This window comes from Microtus oregoni, unplaced genomic scaffold, assembly GCF_018167655.1.
Source record: "Microtus oregoni isolate MIOR12 unplaced genomic scaffold, Mior012 000021F_ref0000039, whole genome shotgun sequence".
In the NCBI taxonomy this organism is placed as follows: Eukaryota; Metazoa; Chordata; class Mammalia; order Rodentia; family Cricetidae; genus Microtus; species Microtus oregoni.
The window spans coordinates 29,349,720-29,371,693 of NW_024543080.1; the positions used below are offsets into that span (position 1 = coordinate 29,349,720).

At 43.8% G+C, this 21,974-nt stretch overlaps 1 protein-coding gene across 1 annotated transcript in view; it reads right to left on the minus strand.

Annotated features, from left to right (window-relative positions):
• Klhl5 (kelch like family member 5) overlaps positions 1–8,465 on the minus strand; it is a 63,879-nt gene extending 55,414 nt beyond the window's left edge. The window contains exon 1 of the mRNA XM_041671510.1: positions 8,165–8,465. The gene's annotated coding sequence lies outside the window, so the exon portion shown is untranslated. The remainder of the gene's footprint in view (positions 1–8,164) is intronic.
• Between the last annotated feature and the right edge of the window lie 13,509 nt (positions 8,466–21,974).

Genomic DNA, 21,974 nt, shown 5'->3' on the forward strand with positions numbered 1-21,974 from the left:
AGAGTATAGCTGATTTGTACAAGCTTCATGTGCTGCAGAGAACGGTAAACGGAAACCGTTTGCCAGTGTGATCAAAGTACTGGCACACAGGACACTAAATGCATGTTTAAGAACGTGATCACTTCTTAGACAAAAGCACCCTATGAGATTCATCACAGTTGTGACATAAACAGGAAAATGGCACCAACGGCCAAAAACAAGTGCCTCAATTTCTGCCTACTGGCTTCCTCCTCATTTTTAGCACTGGTCTATAAAACAAAGTGTTGACCCATACACGAAACTAATTTCCATTACCTATCTCTACTGATGTCTGGTAAGAAAACAAGGATCATTTTACAAAACTGGTTAATATTATGTACTGCCCCCTTAAAGCACATCTAGAAAAGATCACAGTTGGTATTATAATGACTAACAGTTGATTATAACAAAACGTTTGCTTTTGAAAATATTTCAAATCCATTTAAGCCTAGTATGGTGACTCATGTCTGTAATCCTAGCAGTTGAGAGGCTGAGGCAGAAGGATTGAAACGAGTGCCAGGTCAGTCTGTGTTATGTTACCCAGTGAATTTCAGGTCAGCCAGGGCTACAGACTGAGAGCCTATTTCAAAAACAAATAAGCCTGTCAGCCGTGTGTCGTGGCCCACATCCTTAATCCTGTACTCTGGAGGCAGAGGCACGCTGTGGGACAATGGTCTTTGATCCTGCCACTTGCACTATTTTTAGTAAAATGCCTATTTGATGGAGGAAGGTCATTGGCTAATAAAGGAACTGCCTTGGCCCATTTTATTGGTTAGAAGATAGGTGGGAGGAGTAAACAGAACAGAACGCTGGGAGGAACAGGAAGTGAGCTCAGACTCCACAGCTCTCCTCTTGGGAGCAGACACCTGAGAGAGACGCCATGCCCCGCTCCCGGGATGAAGCTCTGACCCAGGATGGACATAGGCTAGAATCTCCCCGGTAAGCGCACCTTGGGGTGTTACACATAGATGATTAGAAATGGGCTAAATTAATATGTGAGAATTAGCCTAGAAGAGAATGGGCCAAGCAGTGTTTAAATGAATACAGTTTGTGTGTTGTTATTTCGGGGCATAAGCTAGCCGAGCAGGCAGCCGGGGTGCTGGGGACACAGCCACGCCGCCCCTATTACTACACCTATTGGCCAGTAGCCAGGCAGGAAGTATAGGCGGGGTGATGGTGACCAGACAGGTAGTAGAGGCATGGCAACAAGAATTATAGGAAGAGGAAAGTTTCAGTATGCAGTCGTCACCCAGATACAGAAGAAGCAAGATGTGATTGCCTCGCCAAAAAAAAGTACCAAGCCACGTGGCTAACACAGACAAGAATTATGGACTAATATAAGTTATAAGAGTTAATAAGAAGCCTGAGCTAATAGGCCAATCAATTTATGATTAATGTAGACCTCTGTGTATTTCTTTGGGACTGAAAGACTGTGGGACTGGGCGAGACAGAAACCTCAGTCAACAGTTGAGTGGTGGCTTACAGTTTCAGAGGTTCAGTCCGTTATTATCATGGTGGGGAGCATGGCAGTGGAGGAACAGCTGAGAGTCCTACATCTTACAAGCAACAGGAAGTCAACTGAGACCCGGGCAGTATTTTCAGCATAGGGACCTCAAAGTCTGCCCCTACAAGGCCATATGTACTCCAGCAAAGTCACAGCTCCTAATAGTGCCATTCCTTATGAGATTATGGGGGTCAGTTATGTCCACACTATCACATTTCACTTCCTGGCTTCCAGTAGCTTGTAACAATGTCATAATGCAAAATGCATTTATCCCAACTTCAAAAGTCTCCATAGTCTATCACGACCACAACAACGTTTAAATGTCAAAGTTCAAAGTTTCTTCTAAGATTCATGCGATCTCTTAACTATAATCAAAACTAAAATCAAAAAACAGACCACAAACTTCCGACATACAATGGCACAGGATGTACATTACCATTTCAAAACATAGGGAAGGGAGCATAGTGAGGAAATCCTGGACCAAAGCAAGAACAAAAACCATCTGGGCAAACACCAAACTCTGCAACTTCATGTCTGATGTTGAAATGCAATTCAGATCTCCAACTCGTTTCAGTTTTGTTGACTGCAACACACTTCTTTCTCTAGGCCTGGTTCCACTCCCTGTTAGCAGCTCTCTTTGGCAGGTATCCCATGGCCCTCGCATCTCTAACATTTTGGGTTCTCCAAGACAATCTAGGCTTCAACTTCACAGCTTCACACAATGGCCTCTCTCCTAGGCCTCCACTGAAGGACACCCCTGACACATGCCTGGCCTCAGTGACTTTATTCCATAAATCCTTTTTTCTATCCTTAACTTTAATATAGAACCATATGGCCAAAGCTGCCAAGCTCTGCTGCTTGTAGGGACTGGAACATGGCCCCCTCATTCAGTTATGTCTTTACCAGCCTTCTGTTTTTCACTGTCTAAGCTTGGCTGGGTCTCTAGACCAGGCTGGCCTCAAACTCAAGAGATCTACCAGCCTCTGCCTTTCCAGTGCTGGGATTAAAGGTGTGGTGGGCACACCTGGCTCTAAGCTTTTCTTTCTTTCCACAAATTGGAAATTTAGCTGGGTGAGATTTTACCCTGAGATCACCACTCCCTTTATTTTACTTCTAAATCTGTTTATCTCCTTGAACACGGGATTTAGCTCCATTCCTGATCCTCTTTTTCCAAAATTTATATTTTGTAATTTACACTGCTCATCTTGCTCTTTTTCATTATAAATCCTCATTAGAATCACCATTAATATCCATATGACAGAGTCTATACTAGGCTGTTTTGAGATTTCTTCTGCTCACAGAATTAATCTAAAACCCTTCACTTTTGCTCTTTGGATAAGAGCAAAAGGTGGCCACTTTCTTCACCAAAATACCAAAAGATCAGTCTCTAGGTTACATACTAACATTCTCCTCTGAAACCTCCTGATCCCCACAGCTCATCAAAACACCACTCTCATTCAGCACCACTGTCTTCCAGGCTCCTACTAGGATGGCTCAGTAAGCAGTATTTAAAGCATTTCACTGTTTCCTAACCAAAACTCCCAAAGATCCTATTCCTCCAAACAAAAATACAGTTAGCCCTGGTACCAACTTGTGTCTTAGTTAGGGTTTTTCTATTGGTGTGAAGAAAAGACACCATGATCTGAGCAACCCCTATAAAGGAAAATGTTTAATAGAGGTGGCAACTTACAGTTTCAGAGGTTCAGTCCATTGTCATCATGAAGGGGAGTATGATGGCATGCAGGCAGACATGGTGCTGGAGAAATAGCCAAGAGTCCTATATCTTGCAGGCAGCAGGAAGTCAACTAAGACACCAGGAAGTATCCTCAGCATAGGAAACCTCAAAGTCTGCCCCCACAGTGACATACAGTGACATATTTCCTCCAACAAGGCCATACCCACTCCAACAAAGCCACATCTCCTAATAGTGCCACTCCCTATGAGCGTATGGGGGTCAATTCAAACTACTACAGTCATCTATGCCTTGGTAGAGGAAGAAGAGATGAATGAAACGAATAGAATAAAGATGGCTTTTGTGCATGTTTGAAGAGTTGTACAAGTAGCTCTAAGTTTCCCTTCCCATCCTGCTGATTATGATAATGAATCTGTTTCAATAAAACTTGCAAGATGATGCTAATTGTGCAGATTTTTTTTTTTTAATGGCATGTCAGGTTTCTTTAACCTCAGGCTTCTTAACAAGCTGCTAGAACAGCTTCCTTTTCTACAAAGTTTCCAGTTACTTTGCTACATTTTTTAGGGTCAACTTCATTATTTTCAGACTGACCATGGAACCACTTAAGCCTTAAGTGGTTCTCAACCTTCCTACTGCTGCTTAATCTAATACTTCCTAACCCTTGAACACAGTTCCTCATGTTGGGGTAAACCCCAACTTTAAAGTCATCTTGTTGCTACTTCACAGTTGTAACTTTGCTATCATTGGGAACTGGAATGCAAACGTCTGTGTTTTCCGATGGCTGTAGGTGACCCCTCTGAAAAGGTTGTTCAACCCCCAAAGGTGTTGTGACCTTCAGGTTGAGGGGCACTGATGGGGCTGCACCTCCATGCTGCACTCAGAGAAGGCTGTGTTTGCAGAAACTGAAAACAGTATAGTTTCAAGCATGTGAACTCTTAGGTCAAAGTATCCCTCTAAGAGCAAACCAGAGGCAGGTTAGTCAACAGAGACATAGGACAATGGAATATATGTGCAGAGAGAGACTGGCAAGAAATCACACACAGAGAAAAGAGCCTCGCTTCCTCACTTTCTGTTAGCGATGCCAACTGCCTCAAGGCCCAACCGCATTCCTGGTATCAGACTCTCACACAAAGCTACAGTATTGCAAACAAAACACTCTGGTTGCTTAAACTAGTTTAAGTAATTTTGTATAATTGTTAGGAAATAAACATTAAGAGCAAAACAAATGAAGGGAGAGGAATACAAAGTATAGTGTGTGTGTGTGTTGTGTTATACCGCAAAGTTTTGTTAATGTTGCCTTAAAAAAGAAAGAGAGAACTCAAATTAGAGCTATTTTGTCTTGGCATCATAAACTCCCGTTCACTGTTCTATTCTCAGACTTAACAGTGCCTTATACACATCTAACAAATGTTTATTGATGGACATACAATTCAAAATGAAACTCTCTTGATCAAAATAGTACATCTAATTGTGAGGTTTTTCAATAGTGTTTCATTTCAAATTAAGATGTTCTTTATAATTCTCATTACCATAATTCTGTCTAAACACAAATACACAAAGAAATGCTGTTTGTTAATAGGAGTCTAGGAACCATAATGGTACTTTTTTTTTTTTTCGAATCTTGTGTTCACTCTTAGGGTTATGAAGCCTGCTCAGTGTAGTGGTCATTAAGATGGTTCACAAACTGCTGGAGCTCTTCTTTCTGGCCACATGGTAAAGCTTTGAAGTTAGGTATCGCTACAGGAGTCGTATGGCTGCTTCCAAATGGAAGCCTTGAAGAGCCAATGTATTGCTATTATCCAGCACATTCTTTCCCCTCTCCTGCTAACAGCCTGGGGGTCCAAGTGACTACCGGAAATGGAGCTCTTGTGCTGACCCTCATCAGACATAGAGTATGACAGAAATAAACATTTGCTGACTTAAGTCACGAGGAAGCGAGGAGAATAAATGGCTTTGCCTCTCAATTTTTCAGAACGTTAACATTTTGTATATCTGTTCAATTTTTTTTTTTAACTTTTGTATAGAAGTGTTACACTTTCCATGCATGGGCTCCAGATACATTTTCAAATCAACTTCTCATCCTTCCAACTTGATTTCTGAAACCCAGGATCCAAATACACATCTGGATAAGATGCTATTCTTGCACTTCCAGACTCTTGCCACCTGTTCTCATTTGCATCCTTAAGGCTGTTCTACTACCAGTACACAGTAGGTTCTCAGTATTTATTCTATGAGCGAATTGTGTGTTATAACCACACTAGTCTTACAAACAAATGTAGTACCAAGGGCTTGTAAACTCGCTAGAAACAGTCCCACATATTAGTAAGTGCAATTACAGGTTTTTTTTTTTTTGTTTGTTTTGTTTTTGGTTCCAGATCTCTCTTCCTTTTGTTGTTGTTTTGAGACAGGGTCTCACTATGTAACCCTGGCTGACCTGGAACTTGCTATGTAGGCCAGGCTGGCCTCTAACCCACGGAGATCTTGATACTTCTGTTTCCAGAGTGCTGGGATTAAAGGCATGTGCCGCCACATCCAGCCTTTTTGCTCTTTCTACTTGTGGCAAGTTTTCTAAGATCTTTTATAGCTACAAAATGTAGGATTTCACAGTAAACTAATAATAATACAAATAACGTTTATGATAAAATGGCATACAAATCCTTTATAGTCAATAATAATAATTGAAAGTAATCCCTCAAGGATACTCACTTGCCTAAACCTATTCTAATGCTCAAACAGTAAACATTCTGAAGCATAAAATAGAAGCCCCAAAGGGTAGCTGGTCTAGCAGGCAACTTGCACAAGATGTCTGGAGTATGAGAATGGTGGCCTTTTCCTTTGATGTGTACTGGATTAAAACCCTGATTTATGGATTAACTTCATTTTGGTCCTTCCCAAATTCACTAACATCAAAGATTTTGTTATCCCATCTCAAGCTGTAAGAAACACTCACGAAGGACTGCTTTACTAAATGTGAAATAGGTCACAGCATCCATCCTTCAGTCAACTGGTCTATAGCAGCATTGTAACGACGCTCAAGAGACTCTGGGTAAAAAAAAAAACACTGCAATTTGTCTAATCCAGATGCCTCACGCTCATCTGAGCTCAGAATCTTCTTTTCCTCTTCCTTGTTCTGGAGCTTGAACACAGGATCTTGCCCAGAGAGACAAGTTAAGTTCCCTGCCACTGAGTCACACACAGCCCGAGTGCCCCAGTTTAGTTAAAAACCTAGATTTTTGGGGCTGGAGAGATGGCTCAGAGGTTAAGAGCATTGACTGCTCTTCCAAAGGTCCTGAGTTCAATTCCCAGCAACCACATGGTGGCTCACAACCACCTGTAATGAGATCTGGTGCCCTCTTCTGGCCTGCAGTCATACACACTGACAGAATATTGCATACATATTAAATAAATAAATATTAAAAAGAAAAACAACCCTAGATTACTAACCTGCTTTTCTTGAAAGCATGGCTTGGGAAATACTAGCCCAGGTCATCAAAACCAAGAATTCACAGAACATAGCCTTCTAATTTATTATTTCCTATATTGAAATACTTTTTTTGATGCAAAATTTACACTTTTCTGCTGAGATATTTTAAAGATATCAACTGCTTCTCTCTCTCTCTCTCTCTCTCTCTCTCTCTCTCTCTCTCTCTCTGTCTCTCTCTCTCTCTCTCCCTTTCTTAGGGCTCATGAAAAACTGTTTCTCTCAAGCCTCATTACTAGAAAATGACTTGCTTAGGCAGAAGAACTGGTTTTGTTTTTTAAACCCTGGAATTTGAAACATGCTTACTTTGTTCCTTTCCGGGCTCCAAGGAAGTTCAGAACCCAAACTAAGACGTCACATACTTTCTTCCCTGCCCTCTTCCTGCCCAACCTCAACATTCTCATTTAGTTTGTTTTACTATATTGTACACATAGACACAAAATTACTTCACATATCTCGTTACACATGTTATGTGTGTATATCTAATGTTTTTCTTACAATTTTGTATCCATTTATCTCCTGTCGCAAAAATATTATGTATTCGCCTTTATCTAAAAGTTTTTTACATAAATCCCTGTACAGAACATGAACATTCACTACAGTAGTCAAACCTGTAAACGCTGAAAATAAGGGAAAAAGTTGGAGTGCCCCTAACAGCGATCTAATAATAAAAAGCCTTATTAAACTGTTTTTTAACAGGACGATTTATTAAACTCTTTCCTAACATAACAGGAAGAAGAATTAACATTTATTGTGCATCAGTAAAACTGCTAGGCAATTACTAACAGCAGTTCCATTTTCAAAACAAAGTCGGAGGGCATCTGCCAGATCATAATCCCTGAACCAGAGAGAAGAAATTGACCTTTCATGGCGGTGGAAGTGGGGGCACACTCTGTACACCCCTTTCAGTAAAAGTCTCAAATCAGATGAGATAATCATAATGACAACAATATATACTCGCTAACAACCAAGTTCTCCCAGCAGCTTCTGATTCCGGAACACGCACTTGTGAAGCAGCTGTCTAAACGCCGAAGTTGCGACCAATCAACACCAAACACAGGAAACTACACTACAATCTTATTCTTCACCTTTGAGGATAAGGCCATTACTTGAAAACTTTAACAAGGTGTGTATGTTGTGGGGGATCAGAAATACTTTCCAGCTTGTTTTATTCTTGGGAACATTTCTGGAGAGCAGCACTCCCTTCTCACCCGCTCGGCTATCCGCGCCGCGTGCAGAACTTTGAGCAACTCCAGGGCGGCAGGACCGCGTTCCGGAGCTAGGGAGCTGAGGGGAGAACCAGGTTCGAGTCCCGGTAGCAGCTCGAGAGTCCCTAGCATGGGCTGGCTCATCTGGAGGGCAGGTCACCCGGGTGAGCAAGTCCTCGGCACGCGCAGACCCCCGAGGACCAGGGAGGGTCGCACGTGTGCGGAGAGCGGGCCTTCGCGGAGGAGGAAGTCGTACTTACCGAGCGGGGGCGGGAGGGAGGCCCGGGGTCACCGTGGCGCGGGGCGGCGGGCGGGGAGGCGGCGCGGGGCGCGGGCGGGCGAGCTCGGCGGAGGGATGCTCGGCCCCGCGCGCACCCCCAGCCCCTTCCCCACAGCGGCGCCCCGCGCAGCAGCCCTCCCGGGCCGAGCCACTCCTCTCCGTCAGGCGACGCCAGGCCAGGAGTCAAACTTGTCCCGCAGCCCCCCGAGGGGGCGGGCGGGCACGCGCGCGGCAGCGAGAGGGGGTCGAGCACCCGCTCGCCGGTCAGTCCCCGTGCGGCCGCCCCGCCCCACGACAGCAGGCCCCGCCCACCACCGAGTCCCGCCCGCGCCGCTCAGAGTGCTAAGCCCCGCCCCCTCCCGGCGGGGCCCAAAGATTGGCAGTTTCATTCTCCTCCGCGACCGCGGGAGCTACTAGAGGCGTAGAGGGAGGACAAATTGGGGCACGAAGGGTGCCTGCAGGTCCGGGTCCGGAGAACTGGGGCGCCGGGTACATCATACTGGGGCGGGGCTAAGGCGACGAGGAGGCGGGCAGAGCGTATTTTATGGAACTCAGGATGCGCCAGCCCCCAGAAACTGGGAGCAGGGGAATTCCTGGGAATGGAAATTGAGGGAGAGTTCCCTCTGCAGGACCGGAAGGTGACCAGAGAGAGATGGCCTGTGTGCGTCTCAGCGAACGAGAAAATCAGCAAAAGTCTGTCTTGGCTAGCGCCAGCAACCTTTCTTCTTGCAGGAGTCTGATTGATACATGTGCTCTAAGTAGTGGGTTTGTGCCATCTAAGTTATGATGTGCAGTTCTTGACCATGACTTTTTCTGTGGGATACAATTTACTCCAGTATAGAACATGTAATTTTATAGTCGATGCTGAGAAAACACTGTAATCTATCCGACACCTGTATGTCAATACTAATTTGAGACACTTAGTTACTTTCGAGAAATGTAAGAAACAGTTATGATCCCTGGGTAGAAGAAAAGAAGAAAGGAAGGAGGGAGCAACAGTTCTCTGAGTCAGTCATATGTGGGAGAAGTGCCTAGTTGTACTTGGCTCTTAAAATAATTCATATTTCTCTCTGTATCTCTCTGTCTCTCCTCTGTCTCTCTGTCTCTGTCTCTCTCTCTCTCTCTCTCTCTCTGTCTCTCTCTCTCTCTCTCTCTCTCTCTCTGTGTGTGTGTGTGTGTGTGTGTGTGTGTGTGTGTATGGACTTGGTACTTGCTATTCCGTCCTGGCTGCCCCTCTTCCATGGTGGTTAACTGTGGCTATTGCTCAAAAACGATATTTACCTGCGAGTCTTCAATATATCTCCCTAACAGAAACTCACTGCAAAGCAGTGGTCCTGACGACTACTACTGGAATAACGGAACTTAATTGTCTAGGAGCTTGGGGTGGTTGGGAGTCTGTTGAAGGATGTTTCCTGAACTGGGAAAAAGGTTAGAAAAAGCAACAATGTAAAACAATTAAGCTTTGACAAGGACTGCTGATTCCAAGCGGAAAGGATAGAATCTTTTTAATGTGGTCACAATAAGAAAATGGATACACCAAGAAACCTGCGCCACTTGCTCCTACGGCAAAGCACAAGATAAGTTTTCATCAGGGAAAAAGGCACTCCCTACGCAGTGACACCTACACACAACACCCCAGCAGCAGCGTTGTCTTTAATTGCAGAATGCAGTGTATAAACCCACAATCTGCATTTGCGGAATCTGGAACTACTTTGAGGCTTAGTTTGCTTTTTCCGTGTTAACGCTGGTACACTTTAGCAGCAAGTGACATTCTTTCCATTGTTCCTTACTGCTCATAATGACTTTGCACTCAGTTTTGCAGTGTTAACTTCTTATTTTTCTTTGGAGTTATAGTGAGAAAAACTAGAAAAGCTTGGCAACCAAATCAGATACAATGATGAAAAGCGGATTCTAATCTAAAACAGACAATCTCATATGCCATTTCTTCTCCCTTCTGCTAATACATTGCTTGTTCTAAGACAGAGTCTATTCCATTAAATTTGCTAATTAATTCTGATTTAAAACGATTTGTTCCATTGCTCCAGCAGAAGCAATCAAAATATCCTTTGCCACCTGGCCCACGAATGCTAGCCTGTATCACTTGCCCTCTTTCAGCTCTCCCCTACACTGGACTACTCTCTCTGTGTCCCACACCCAAGGGTCCTGTATGTGACATGCTGCTAGCCTTTCTTTTCACACATCTGACTTCTTCTTCGTCACCTTCCCTAACTATCCTATGGAAACCTCCAATCCTCTCCCAGTTCCTCACTTTCAGCACTATGCAGCCAGCACCAGCTACTCAGATTCCCTACTCTCATTTAAATGTAAGCCCTGGGAGATAGATAGAATGTTACTTACTGAGATCACTGCCCGGTCTCAGTGTCTGATACTTACTGTGTCCATCACAGAGGAGTGACTCCATGTAGGAGAGATAGTTTATTCCCTTTTGTAACTGCCAAAGACTTTCATATATTTTATCTTTTTGAACTGTGTGATTTAGACATATTAAAAAAGTCTGAAACGTAGCCCAATTTTATTCTGTTTAATTCTAGAAGTAAAAAGCTGGTTTTGACCTACTGTAGCAATACTAAGCAACTGTGTTTGAAAAAACAGTTACAGTTAAGCTTCTATGACTAGATCTTATAACCTGCCCAGCAAAGACATCCACAGAATCAAAAGATAGTGAACAATAAAAGTCTCAATATTTGTCCATGAAATGAAACAATATAACAATTACAAGTGGAATAATTGAAAATAGAATCTTATTGCTGATAACTGACAGATGGAGTTAATACAGTGTCCTTTGTAAGAGCTCAAATAATTTTAGTTAATAATATAAAATTGAGGTTAATTGTTAGGGCTCAAAAGATACTCCAAAATGAGAGAGCCCTGAAATTAATCTCAGAGATGAAGGTCTGTTTTCTAGCACTCTCTCTGCTATCTGTGGGTTTTTTTTGTTTTTTTTTGTTTTTTTTTTGTTTTTTTTTTTTTTTTTTTTTTTTGCTTTTTGAGACAGGGTTTCTCTGTAGCTTTGGAGCCTGGAGCCTGTCCTGGTGTCCTGGAACTAGCTCTTGTAGACCAGGCTGGTCTCGAACTCACAGAGATCTGCCTGCCTCTGCCTCTCAAGTTGCTATCTGTGTTTTAACACGAACAGATCTAGTTCAAACAGTCCAGGGAGACACAGAGATGTTAAGACCCACATTCTACTGATGTCCCAAACTGGGAGGAAGACATGTTTGAACTGGGCCAGCAAGATGGCTGGGGGGAAATGCTCTTTCCACGCAGGCCTTATAGCGAAGTTTATCTGTAGAGCCCACAGTGAAGGGAGAGGATTGCCTTCATCAGGCAGTCCACTGACTTCCACAGGTACATTTTGACTCATAAACAAATAAAAATATAAAAATTAATAATAGTAATAATGATGATGATGATAAAGCTGGGTATGATGGCACACACCTTTGATCCCAAGGCAGAGCTAGGAGGATCTCTGTGAGTTTGAGGCCAGCATGGTCTGCCTATGGAGTTCCAGGTTGCTGGTGGAAGTGTGTTGCTTGGGGTAGGCTTTGAGAGCTCCCTCCCCCTCAGCTTTGCTCTCTGCCTTGGTTGATGACGTTTTCTTAGATTCCTGTTCCAGTTGCTTCCCCGGCCATTATGGACTCCCCTCTGTCATGTAAGACAAAATAAACACTCCCTTCTATAACTTGCCTTGCTCATGGTAGTTACCATAGTAACAGAAAAGTGAGACAACCTGGTAAGATCATTTTCCTGCCTTTCCTGTGAAAGCCATGGATCTTTCCCTTGGCCTGGGAGAGGCTAAATATAGCCCCTTAGTTCTCTAGGTCAGACAGATAGGGTCCAGTCCCTGCCAAATCCCAGAGCATCAACTCAGTTTCCTGGGAAACCTCATTCTTTACATGTGGAAGGAGGGTAATTTTCTCTCCTTATAGCCTGCGGAACATTTACCTCACAACTGCTCCTCACAGTGTTGGGGACATGGGGAGGAATATACATTCTCTTACAAGCCAATATCCATTCACCCATCCATAAATAGGTCTCTCTATAAGACCACACTTTGCACCTTGGCGGTGCGGCTACAGGACCCTGGTTAACTTGCTTCTGTGACTATTTTCTGACAACATGGCCTTCATGCTGCTCACCATAGCAGGACTTGAGGCTCCTCGTGGTCTAACTAAGCCCTGTTTGTCACTCCAGTCCTGCGCCCATCCTGAATGGTTTGCCTTGTCTATACCACATTCTTTCTCCCACACTTAGGCCTTTCAGTCTGCTGCCCCCCATACCCTTTCCCAATATCTGATGGCCCTGAAGATGGCTCCTTCCCTGGTGATCTTTATCTGGATCACTCCAAACTTGCTGTGTTCTTCCTACGAGCTCCAACAGTACCCAGGGTGCCTCTCTCTGTTGTGGCATTTACTGGCTGTGAATGTGGGTTTACTTGCCCATCTCTCTGAGTAGTGAAGAGTGTCTGCTATAAGAACTCGTAAATAGGCCGGGCGGTGGTGGCACACGCCTTAAATCCCAGCACTCGGGAGGCAGAGGCAGGCGGATCTCTGTGAGTTCGAGGCCAGCCTGGTCTACAAGAGCTAGTTCCAGGACAGGAACCAAAAAGCTACAGAGAAACCCTGTCTCGAAAATCAAAAAAAAAAAAAAAAAAAAAAAAAAGAACTCGTAAATATTTTATAAATTGATGAATGAGAAATACCCTTGGCCTATAAACCATTGAAAACCAGCAACTTGATAGAATAGGACCATTTTTCCCCTGGGCATTATAACACAGACAGACAGACAGACAGACAGACAGACTCTTTCTTCTAATTTATAGTAGTATACCACAAGTATATTTCAAGTTCCATGAAATTTTAGGAGGTTTTAAATTTATTATTCCATCATCTTATAAGGATGAGGGGATGAGCACGAAGTGCTTGTGTTTGTTTTCATGTATTAAAATAATTATCCTAACTTCTCAACCTGCTTGTTATACATTGTAAAAAAAAAAATGGTTGAAAGGCTACTGATTAATGTTGCTGTCTCATGCGTTAAAGACTGTTCCAGAATGTTGCTCTGTGTTTGATATATCATTTCCTGATGGTTATCTAACCGACGGGAACAACCAGCTTTGGTTTCTGTTTTCATGTTCTCTGAGAGCAAGTCTATAGCCAGTATGTACACACATTTACAGATTTAGGGGTGTCGCTGTGTGTGTCAGTGTTCCGCCTGTAACGTCCCCGTCCACCGACACCTCCCAAGCACATGAAGAGGTCCACGGCCCAGGAGACACAGTGCCGCTCATTATGGAAAAGCGAATGAACAGCGATGACTCAGAGCCATATAATCCAAGAGCCGCTTGTTGGTCTTCACGCTTCCTCTTTCACCTCCATCTTGCTCATCCCTTCAGCGCGCGCACACACCCTCTGCCTTCACACTTACGCCCTGTAGTCAGTGTCTATACTTAGCGCAGAGCTCTTGGAGGAAGATTCTGGCTGTGTAATAAGCAGCTGACCTGAGATACAAAAACATCGGGTGCCTGGAAGGTGGCACACTGCACACATCTGAAGGTAATCAGGCAAAAGTCTACGCGATACCAAGGAGAGGCAAAACAATGCCTTTCCTACTAGGGCCCAACCCCAAGAAAGTCAAGAAACACTGTCAGTTAGCTTCAGAAAGCCTCTCTTGTTGCAGCCAAGTTTTTGTTTCTGTTGCTTTTAAATCTGAGTCTGCAACTATTGAACCTGATATTTTCAGACTGAGCCGTTGATTTTTTTTTTTTACTTTATCAAACAATTGACGGTTGTTACATTGTCCTAGCATTGTGAAGGATGTTTCGATTATGTATTTCCACTCCTGTTATGCACACACCTAAGATAAGGCACTTCGGTATCAAAGGAGTTAGTTATTCAAAGCTTTGTGGCTAGAGGTTGGAATACTTCAGGGACAAGGAACTCATTACAGTCAGACAGTCCCTTCGGAGGGTACTAGCTGAGCAGGCAAGAAGGCAGCTCCAACAGGTTCTTTCCTGCAGTGGCTGCTAGGACAGAAGGGTTTGTTAATAAAAACAAGCCTGTCTTTCCAGCCACAGGTGATTTGTGTGGGGATGGTGTCCACATAGCAGCCGGTGAGTGGGGTCTGGATATAAATAAGTCGATCCCTGAGGCAGCTTAAATGAGAAGGCCTGGGGTAGCTGCCTACTTCTGAGCATTATCAGCACAGTGTTGGCAGGTCAAGCCAGATTTCCTCCTCAGAGGAAGAAACAGTGATTCACAGCCTGAGGTCTGAGACAGCTCCAGCACCTTTCCTGGTTCTCTGGGGAGCTAGCTGTGCTTCCAAGGCAGGTCTGCTACTCTCTCCACCACTGAAGGGTGATATCCAGAGTGCCCTATGCTCTGGTGTGCTTTACCATGACCTCATTGCAGTCACAGGACATGATGAAGGAGGAAGTTTTTTTTTTTTTTTTTTTTTTTGTCATCTCTTATTTTGAGGCTCTGAATTTCTAGTCAGTGCTGTTTAAACTCCTGCTCAGGGAATATCTGTCAGCCTTGGGAACAACATTCTAAGTCCTTTCTCAATAATCTCCATTTCTAAAACAGCAAAAAGGATACTAGGGAAGGGAAAGGAAGAATGGGAAGGGAGAATGTTGTTACAATTTACATATAGTAAAAATCTACTCTTTCTAGTGTACTATTTTTAACTAATAGTGTATATATTTTAACTAATATATGGTTGCCACAAACACCAACATAGTCATGGAACGTTTTTATGTTATGACAATTCCCTTGTGTCTCCATGTTGCCTATCTCCTATGGCAACAACCACTGATCTGTTTTCTGTCCCTGTGGTTTAAATCTTGTCCCAAGTGGCCTGTGGATGGAATCATATAAGGCCTGTAAGCATTGCAGCTCGTTTGAAAAGGTATCCTGGCAGTCGGGAGCCAAGGGATACCACAAAGTCACTGTAAGCTTAGGCTCAGAGCCCTGCTCCAGGGAAAGATTTCCCCACTGTAACAACTCTGCTCAGGCATGGGAGGGTTTCCCTAGCGAATTTGTTACAGCTCTGTTCTAGAGAAATTGTTACAGCTCTGTTCTGCTAGGAGAATGTTTCCCCCAGCAAAAGAGTTACAGCTCTGCTACACTCTAGCTCCAGAAATAGTTGTTACAGCTGGGCTTCCCTCTGCTCTGCTGAAAGAGTCACACAGCACAAGAAATCTCACTCAAGGGTTTTATTGGGAAGGAAGAACCCAGGAGGCTGCCTCTAGGGTGAGAAGCCGCAGCAAACTGAACAGAGTACAGAGCTTATATAGGCTTTCTTGGAGGGGGCAGAACTTTCCAGGGTGGCTAGGGATTGGTGAATTTTTGCGGGCTGATTCTGGGAAAAGCTCAGGGATTGGTGCAATTTCAATACCTGATCCTGGGTCAGGGTGACTTTTTTCCTTGGCCCTTTACATCCTACAAGGTGTCCTAAGCCTCCTCATGTGGCCTAGCTGTGCCTACCCCATCTGTCTACTAGTCCATTCTCCCTCATATTTTGCCTGTCTCTTGTTTTTTTTTATTTTTATTTTTTATTTTCAGAGCATGGAACATTGCCTGAAAATAATTTATTTTCATCATCTACTTGATTTCTGTCTTTCTTTTGGGTGTTCGTTGGCACTAGGAAGTAAAACAAGGATTTCACCTGCCTACCACTGAGTCTCCAAGGTTTGCAAAGCCAACTAAGTGTGGAGTAAATATTTGTTGAATGAAGCGCAGTGTGAGTGAGAATGGTGATTCCTGGGACCCTCTCCATGTTCAGACAGACCTCGTTAGGAAGAGTTTATTTTTCCTTACAAAACGTGTTAATTGAAGCATTTGTCTGTTGCCAACGTAGGTGGTTATCTGAGAGGAATACAATTAGAAGACATAAGGATGATGAATTGTTTCTTTAAATTCACCTGGATGGCGAGATTAGCCAGGACTGAACCGGCCTGGAGTGAGGACAACGGCAATAACTCTTTCCTGGGGTTGCTATGGGCATTGGATGACTTAATGGACATGAAGTGTTTACTGCAGCGGTTTTCAACCAGGAGCTGTTTTGTTCCCCCAGCGGCTACGGCAATGTCTGGAGAGATTTTTATTGTCAAAACTGGGACAGAGAGGACAGCTACTGGATCTGCTGAAGATCACAGAACGTGCAGCATGGTTCTACACAGTAGAGAATTATCAGTAGGGCAAGTGACCAGAAACCCTTAGTGAATGTGCAGTCAGGCTTGAAGTAAGGGCTGCATTTGTGTGTGTGCCTGTATGTGTGTGTGCAATTGCTGAAGTTACAACAAAGGTATTGGACTGCCCCCCAAAGCTGGAGTTACAGGTGTTCTGTTGGAATCTCTGTAATGGTTTAGATAAAACACTGCAGTTCCTTGAGGGGTGGCAGCTGGCAGCAGGCCACGAGGGGTGGCTGGTCCCAACACCCAAGGCCTTTGTGGGTCTCAGGAGGTTGGGAGGTGGCGGCGGGCTGGCGGGGCAGCCAGTTCCATGAGGAGTCACAGAGGGTGAGAGACAGAGAGTGAGTTTGGATATAGTTTATTCAGTGAAAGGGAAGGGGGGTGGGGAAGAGGCAGGAGCCACAGCAGCAGCCATCTCTCCCAGAGATCAGGCTGGAAGTAGAAGGAAGATCTGCTTGCAGAAGGGGAGGGAATGGGTAGGGCTTGTCTCTTAAAGGGACAGGACAGACCATTACAATCTCCAATTCACTCCTGTTTGACCTGGAAAACCCCATTCCTGTCTCTCTCTTCAAACCCCACTCACTCAGAGAGTTTCTGAACAAAGGGAAGGCACCAAAAAGTCCAGTTCCGCATTACTGGTGCTACAGCAGCTTCCTCCCTGAAGCTGCGAGCAGCCCAAGTCCCTGCCTAAAATGTCCAGCTTTTGACCATATTCGGGCACAAACCTAGCTTGTGGTGAATATGTCATCACCCCTTACCTACAAGCTATAAATCTCCCTTCTTTAGTTCCAGTGCGTGGCTTCTCTGCCCTTGATATCTGGGACTGGAGAACCCATCTGGGAGTTGCTTTGTTCAAGTAAACCTGCTGTTACACTTTTTCAATTTGGCTTGATCTAGTTTACTGCATTGGCAGGGAAATCTATGATGGGGGACAGAAAACCTATTAACAGTTGCAAGCTAGGTGGTGGGAACTGAACTCTCATCCTCTGGAGGAGGGGTGCGTGCTTTCAAGGCTGAGTCATCTTTCCAGCCCTGAGCTATTGAGCTATTATTTTAGATGTGATCCTTCCTGGCAAATGTTCTCTCCCCTAGGCTGAGAATGAAGCTGTGCATTGAATCTGAACTCTTATTCTTTCTGTCTGAAGCTCAGCACGACCCTTAGCAGGATGTCCTTGAGTGTGCGATTTAACTTCTTTACACCCCTCTATCAGAGTAGATTAATTACAATGACTGCCTCAAGGGGTTGGATGCTGTAGTCCATAGAAAGCACCCAACACTGCTACAGTCCATAGGGAATGTTCAACAAATGTCATTCACTGTTGTTTCTGATGCTAAGAAGATCTTCCCACAGAATGTCATGAAGAAATTGGGAATGGTTTCCACCAGGGGAGAGAAATGAGAAATATTGCTCATGTAAAGTATATACTGGCATTAATTTCACATAATAGTAGATAACTATGTAGAATTCAAATTCAAATAAAGCACCATAAGACTGTTCATTCTTTGCATGTGTAGAAAAATCAAAACTATTTTGATTTTTGAATATTCAACTAGCAGGACCTTCAAGTCTGGCCGATGAAGGAAAAACATTAATTTGAGGATCAGTCTGAATCCACATCCTGAAGCTACTGTGAGGAGAGGACAAAGCATCTGTCTCCCTTGGGGCTAAAGGCACCACATCTCAGGGTCATTGTTCCCCAGTGCCACCACTACCATTGTGCCCCTGGACTCCTGGGCTCGGCACAGTGCTGTCCAAGTTCTTTCACACTATTTAGCACACCTGTCCCTTAAGAGTCCCATGGTGACTCTGGTCTGGGGTTCCTTTCTTCCTTTTGTTTCTGGGTTAGAATGCTTTCTCTATAAAAATTTTCTGAGTTCTAGTTTTGAAAACCCACAAATATTATAAAATATGAAATGGTAGGAATGAAAAATCACATGGGCTCCAAGAACCGGAGTTTGAGGTAGTCAGCAGTATGGCTTACACATCCCTTTACCCTCAGCCGCAAGCAACCACTGCAAGGCCCACCGCAAGATTACCCAGTCATTACAGCTAACTGTCAGGTTTGAAACAGCAGCCCACACCAACACCAAGCTTGGCTTTCTCCCTGAAAGAAGTCCAACTATTTCATCAGTAGAACTGCATGCAAGGCAGATTTGGAAGGGTCATAATTTCTCTAGACAATGGAGCGATGTCTGCCGATTAATACCTGGGTACCACCAAGCATCCACTAAAGCGCTTTCTTTTCAAACTTGCCCAGAATCGGAACCCTGGGATCCTTTGCAGTCCCTGGTCACAGGCTGGCCAGACAGGACAACTTGAACTTAAGTATCTTTTTCTATCCAAGCCAGCCATGGAGACTTCTCATGACTCTTAGTTGTAGAAATGGCTAAATAAGCTATGGCAGGCTGAATGCAATTGACCCTATAATCTCATAGGGAATGGCACTATTAGGAAGTATGGCTTTGTTGGAGTGGGTGTGCTCTTGTTGGAGGAAGTGTGTCATTGGGAGGCGGGCTTTGAGGTTTCCTATGCTCAGGATCCTGCCTAGTGTCTCAGTCGACTTCCTGTAAGATAAGGGACTCTCAGCTCCTTCAGCACCATGTCTGCCTGCACTTCGCCATGCTCCTACCATGATAATGGACTGAACCTCTGAACTATAAGCAAGCCGCACCAATTAAATGTTTAGTTAAAGGTTTACAAGCATTTCCATGGTCACTTACCTAAGGCACAGGCTGTGTTTTCATGAGAGCCTTTCTGAGTTCTGGTCCATTCTCTGCACTCACTCTTGTAAGCAAGGCACAGTGAAACCATTGAAATTGATCACTCTGTAGGTGGGGGGAAAACTTATTGGAGAACAAATTGCTGGGTTGCCTCAGAGAGTAGAAACAGCACCATCGGGAAAAGCTTTGCAGTTTTCATTGAGAAAGCAGCAAGCAGGAGGCAGGGCTGGGATGGAGTCAGTCAGTTTAGACAACAAGCCGTGTGTGGCTTTGGAGGACTGTGCCCTGGTTCTTCCCTCTCCAATAGAGAAAAAGACCTTTAAATCAACAAATACACAAATGCTTAAACAGACAAATAATAAGAAATTAAAATTGCTAGCAAGTGTAAGAAATATTCAAGCCAGGTTGTGGTGGGACACATCTTTAATCCCAGTGCTCAGGAAACAGAGACTGGTGGGCTTCTGTGAGTTCTCAGAACAGCCAAGGCTACACAGAGAAACCCTGTCTCAAAAAAAAAAAAAAAAAGGAAAGAAAGAAAAATAGAAAAAAAGAAATATTCAGAATTATTAGCAAATACATGCAAATTAAAACATTTCTTTTTCAAATAGGCAAAATCTAGAAGAATAAATTGGCCATTGTTGCAGCTTGGTGCTGTGTAATACTTTCATACACAGTAGAGTATATGTTACTGAAAATTCTGGACAGTCATTGCCTGTATAAATTAAAAACTTCAAAAACCTTTATTTTTTTGTCTTAGATATTCTACTCTATAATTAGAATACTAAGATTTATGTTTGTGAATTTTTACATTTTGGTGCTATTTATAAAAATTGTAATAATATAATTAGACTACAGTGAAATGAATTATGATCCATCAATGGGCCATTATAAATGAATTCTGGCTTTAAAAATAAGGGCTGGAAATAGAGAGACACACCTTTAATTTCAGCACTTAAGAGGTGGAGGCAGGTGAATCTCTGTAAATTCAAGGCCAGCCTGGTCTACTGAGTTCTAAGACAGCCAGGGATCTATAAATATTATCTCATAAACACTATCTCATAAAAACAACAACAACAAGAGCAGCAAAATTCACTTCTGTAGCGTTTTCACTTTTAGGCACCTAAGAAGAAAGCATAGACAAGGGGTGTTTCACATAGGTATACCTCTGGGCAGAACCAGGCAAAACCTTATGGTTCCAGGAGCAAATGTAAAACGATGCACTTCATGGATTTAGGAATTTCAGCTGTGAAAAATTTTAATGGATGAATTATTGGAGTCAGAAGAAGCAAGACATTTGGCCCATTGTGTTTAACCCTTGCCATTGAACCTCTGAAAGATAATTGTGAGGAAAAAAAATTTTTTTTATGTTAAAAGTAGCTAGTCTGCCAAGGGCCAATATTCCATAAATTTCTCCAACCTTGTAAAACTTCAATGCAGATCTTTACTCTTCACCACCTGGTAAAACATCGTTTTCACAAAGACTAGATGGAACACATTCCCAGAACTTGATGGACTGAGGTGGCCAGCTTCTTCCCCTCTTTTCTTTATTCCATTGTGCCAATTTTTCTTTTTCTTTTTTTAAATTATTCTTTTATTATTTTATGCATGGGGGTGCTTTGCCTGCGTGTATGTCTGCATGCCACATGTGTGCCTGGTGCTGGAGGAGGCCAGAAGAGGGCGTTGTATCACCTGGAACTTAAGTTACAGATGTTCGCCGGTTGCCATGTGGATGCTGGGAACTGAACCCAGGTCCTCTACAAGAAAAGTCAGCCATCTTAACTGCTGAGCCCTCTCTCCAGCTCCCTCCACTGATTCTTTTAAAGTCAGCCAATTGTGAAAGTTTGAGAGGTTGAACCTCAGCCAGTTCTGGGGTGGGGGTGGGACAACTGCATTAGAATAAAAACCAAGTGAACTTGTTCTTGTGTGATAGCTAGTTCTAGCTACGTCTTACAGAAAGAAATTGCCTTCTGTGGTGTTTCAGTGAGAATGGTCCCCAGAGGCTCATAGACTTGATGTTTGACCATCAGGGAGTGGAACTATTTGAAAAGATTGAGTGTGTGGCCTTGTTGAAGTAGGCATGGCCTTACTGGAGGAAGTGCGTCACTGGGGGTGGGCTTTGAGGTTTCTAAAGCCCATGCTAGGCCCAGTCTTTCTCTCTTTCTGTTTATTGATCAGGATGTAGCTCTCCTCTATTGCTCTAGCACCATATATACCTGCCACCATGCTCCCCACCGTGATGATAATAGACGAAGCTTCTGAAACTGTAAGCACGCCCTCAGTTAAATGCTTTATTCTGTAAGAATTGCCGTGGTCGTGGTGTCTCTTCACAACAGTAGAACAGTGACCGAGGTGGTTCCTTTGCTTTGCTGTGCGTTCCTTGTGTCTCACTGAGATTTTCTTTGTGTCTAACATACCAAACACCCACTGGATGTGTGGAATTTGCTTTTGACTATTGTTCTGCAAACATTCAAGCAGTTAGCAACTATAGACGGAGTGATTTAAAACTTAACAACTGAGTTTGACGAGACAGTTGAGTGGGTAAAGGCACTGCCCTTGCTTGCCAAGAAGAGACCACCACTCCGGCTGAAGCGTCTGCACACACAGGACAGTCCTGACTGTTGGTCAACGGGGTGTGTTCAGAAGGGAAGATTAGTCACACATTGACAGAAAGTACACTGGGTTTTTAGTCTAACTCAGGCGGCGACTGTGTCTTTTCCCATTGGCAGGGGTCTGACCTTGCAATCCTATGAGACCAGCTGGTCTGAAAAGTTGGTCCACAGGAAATGAAAGAGGAAGAGGAAAGGGGGCCATTGCTTCAAGGAGAAAAGGGTCAGTGTTCCAGGCCATCAAATTCCCGGAA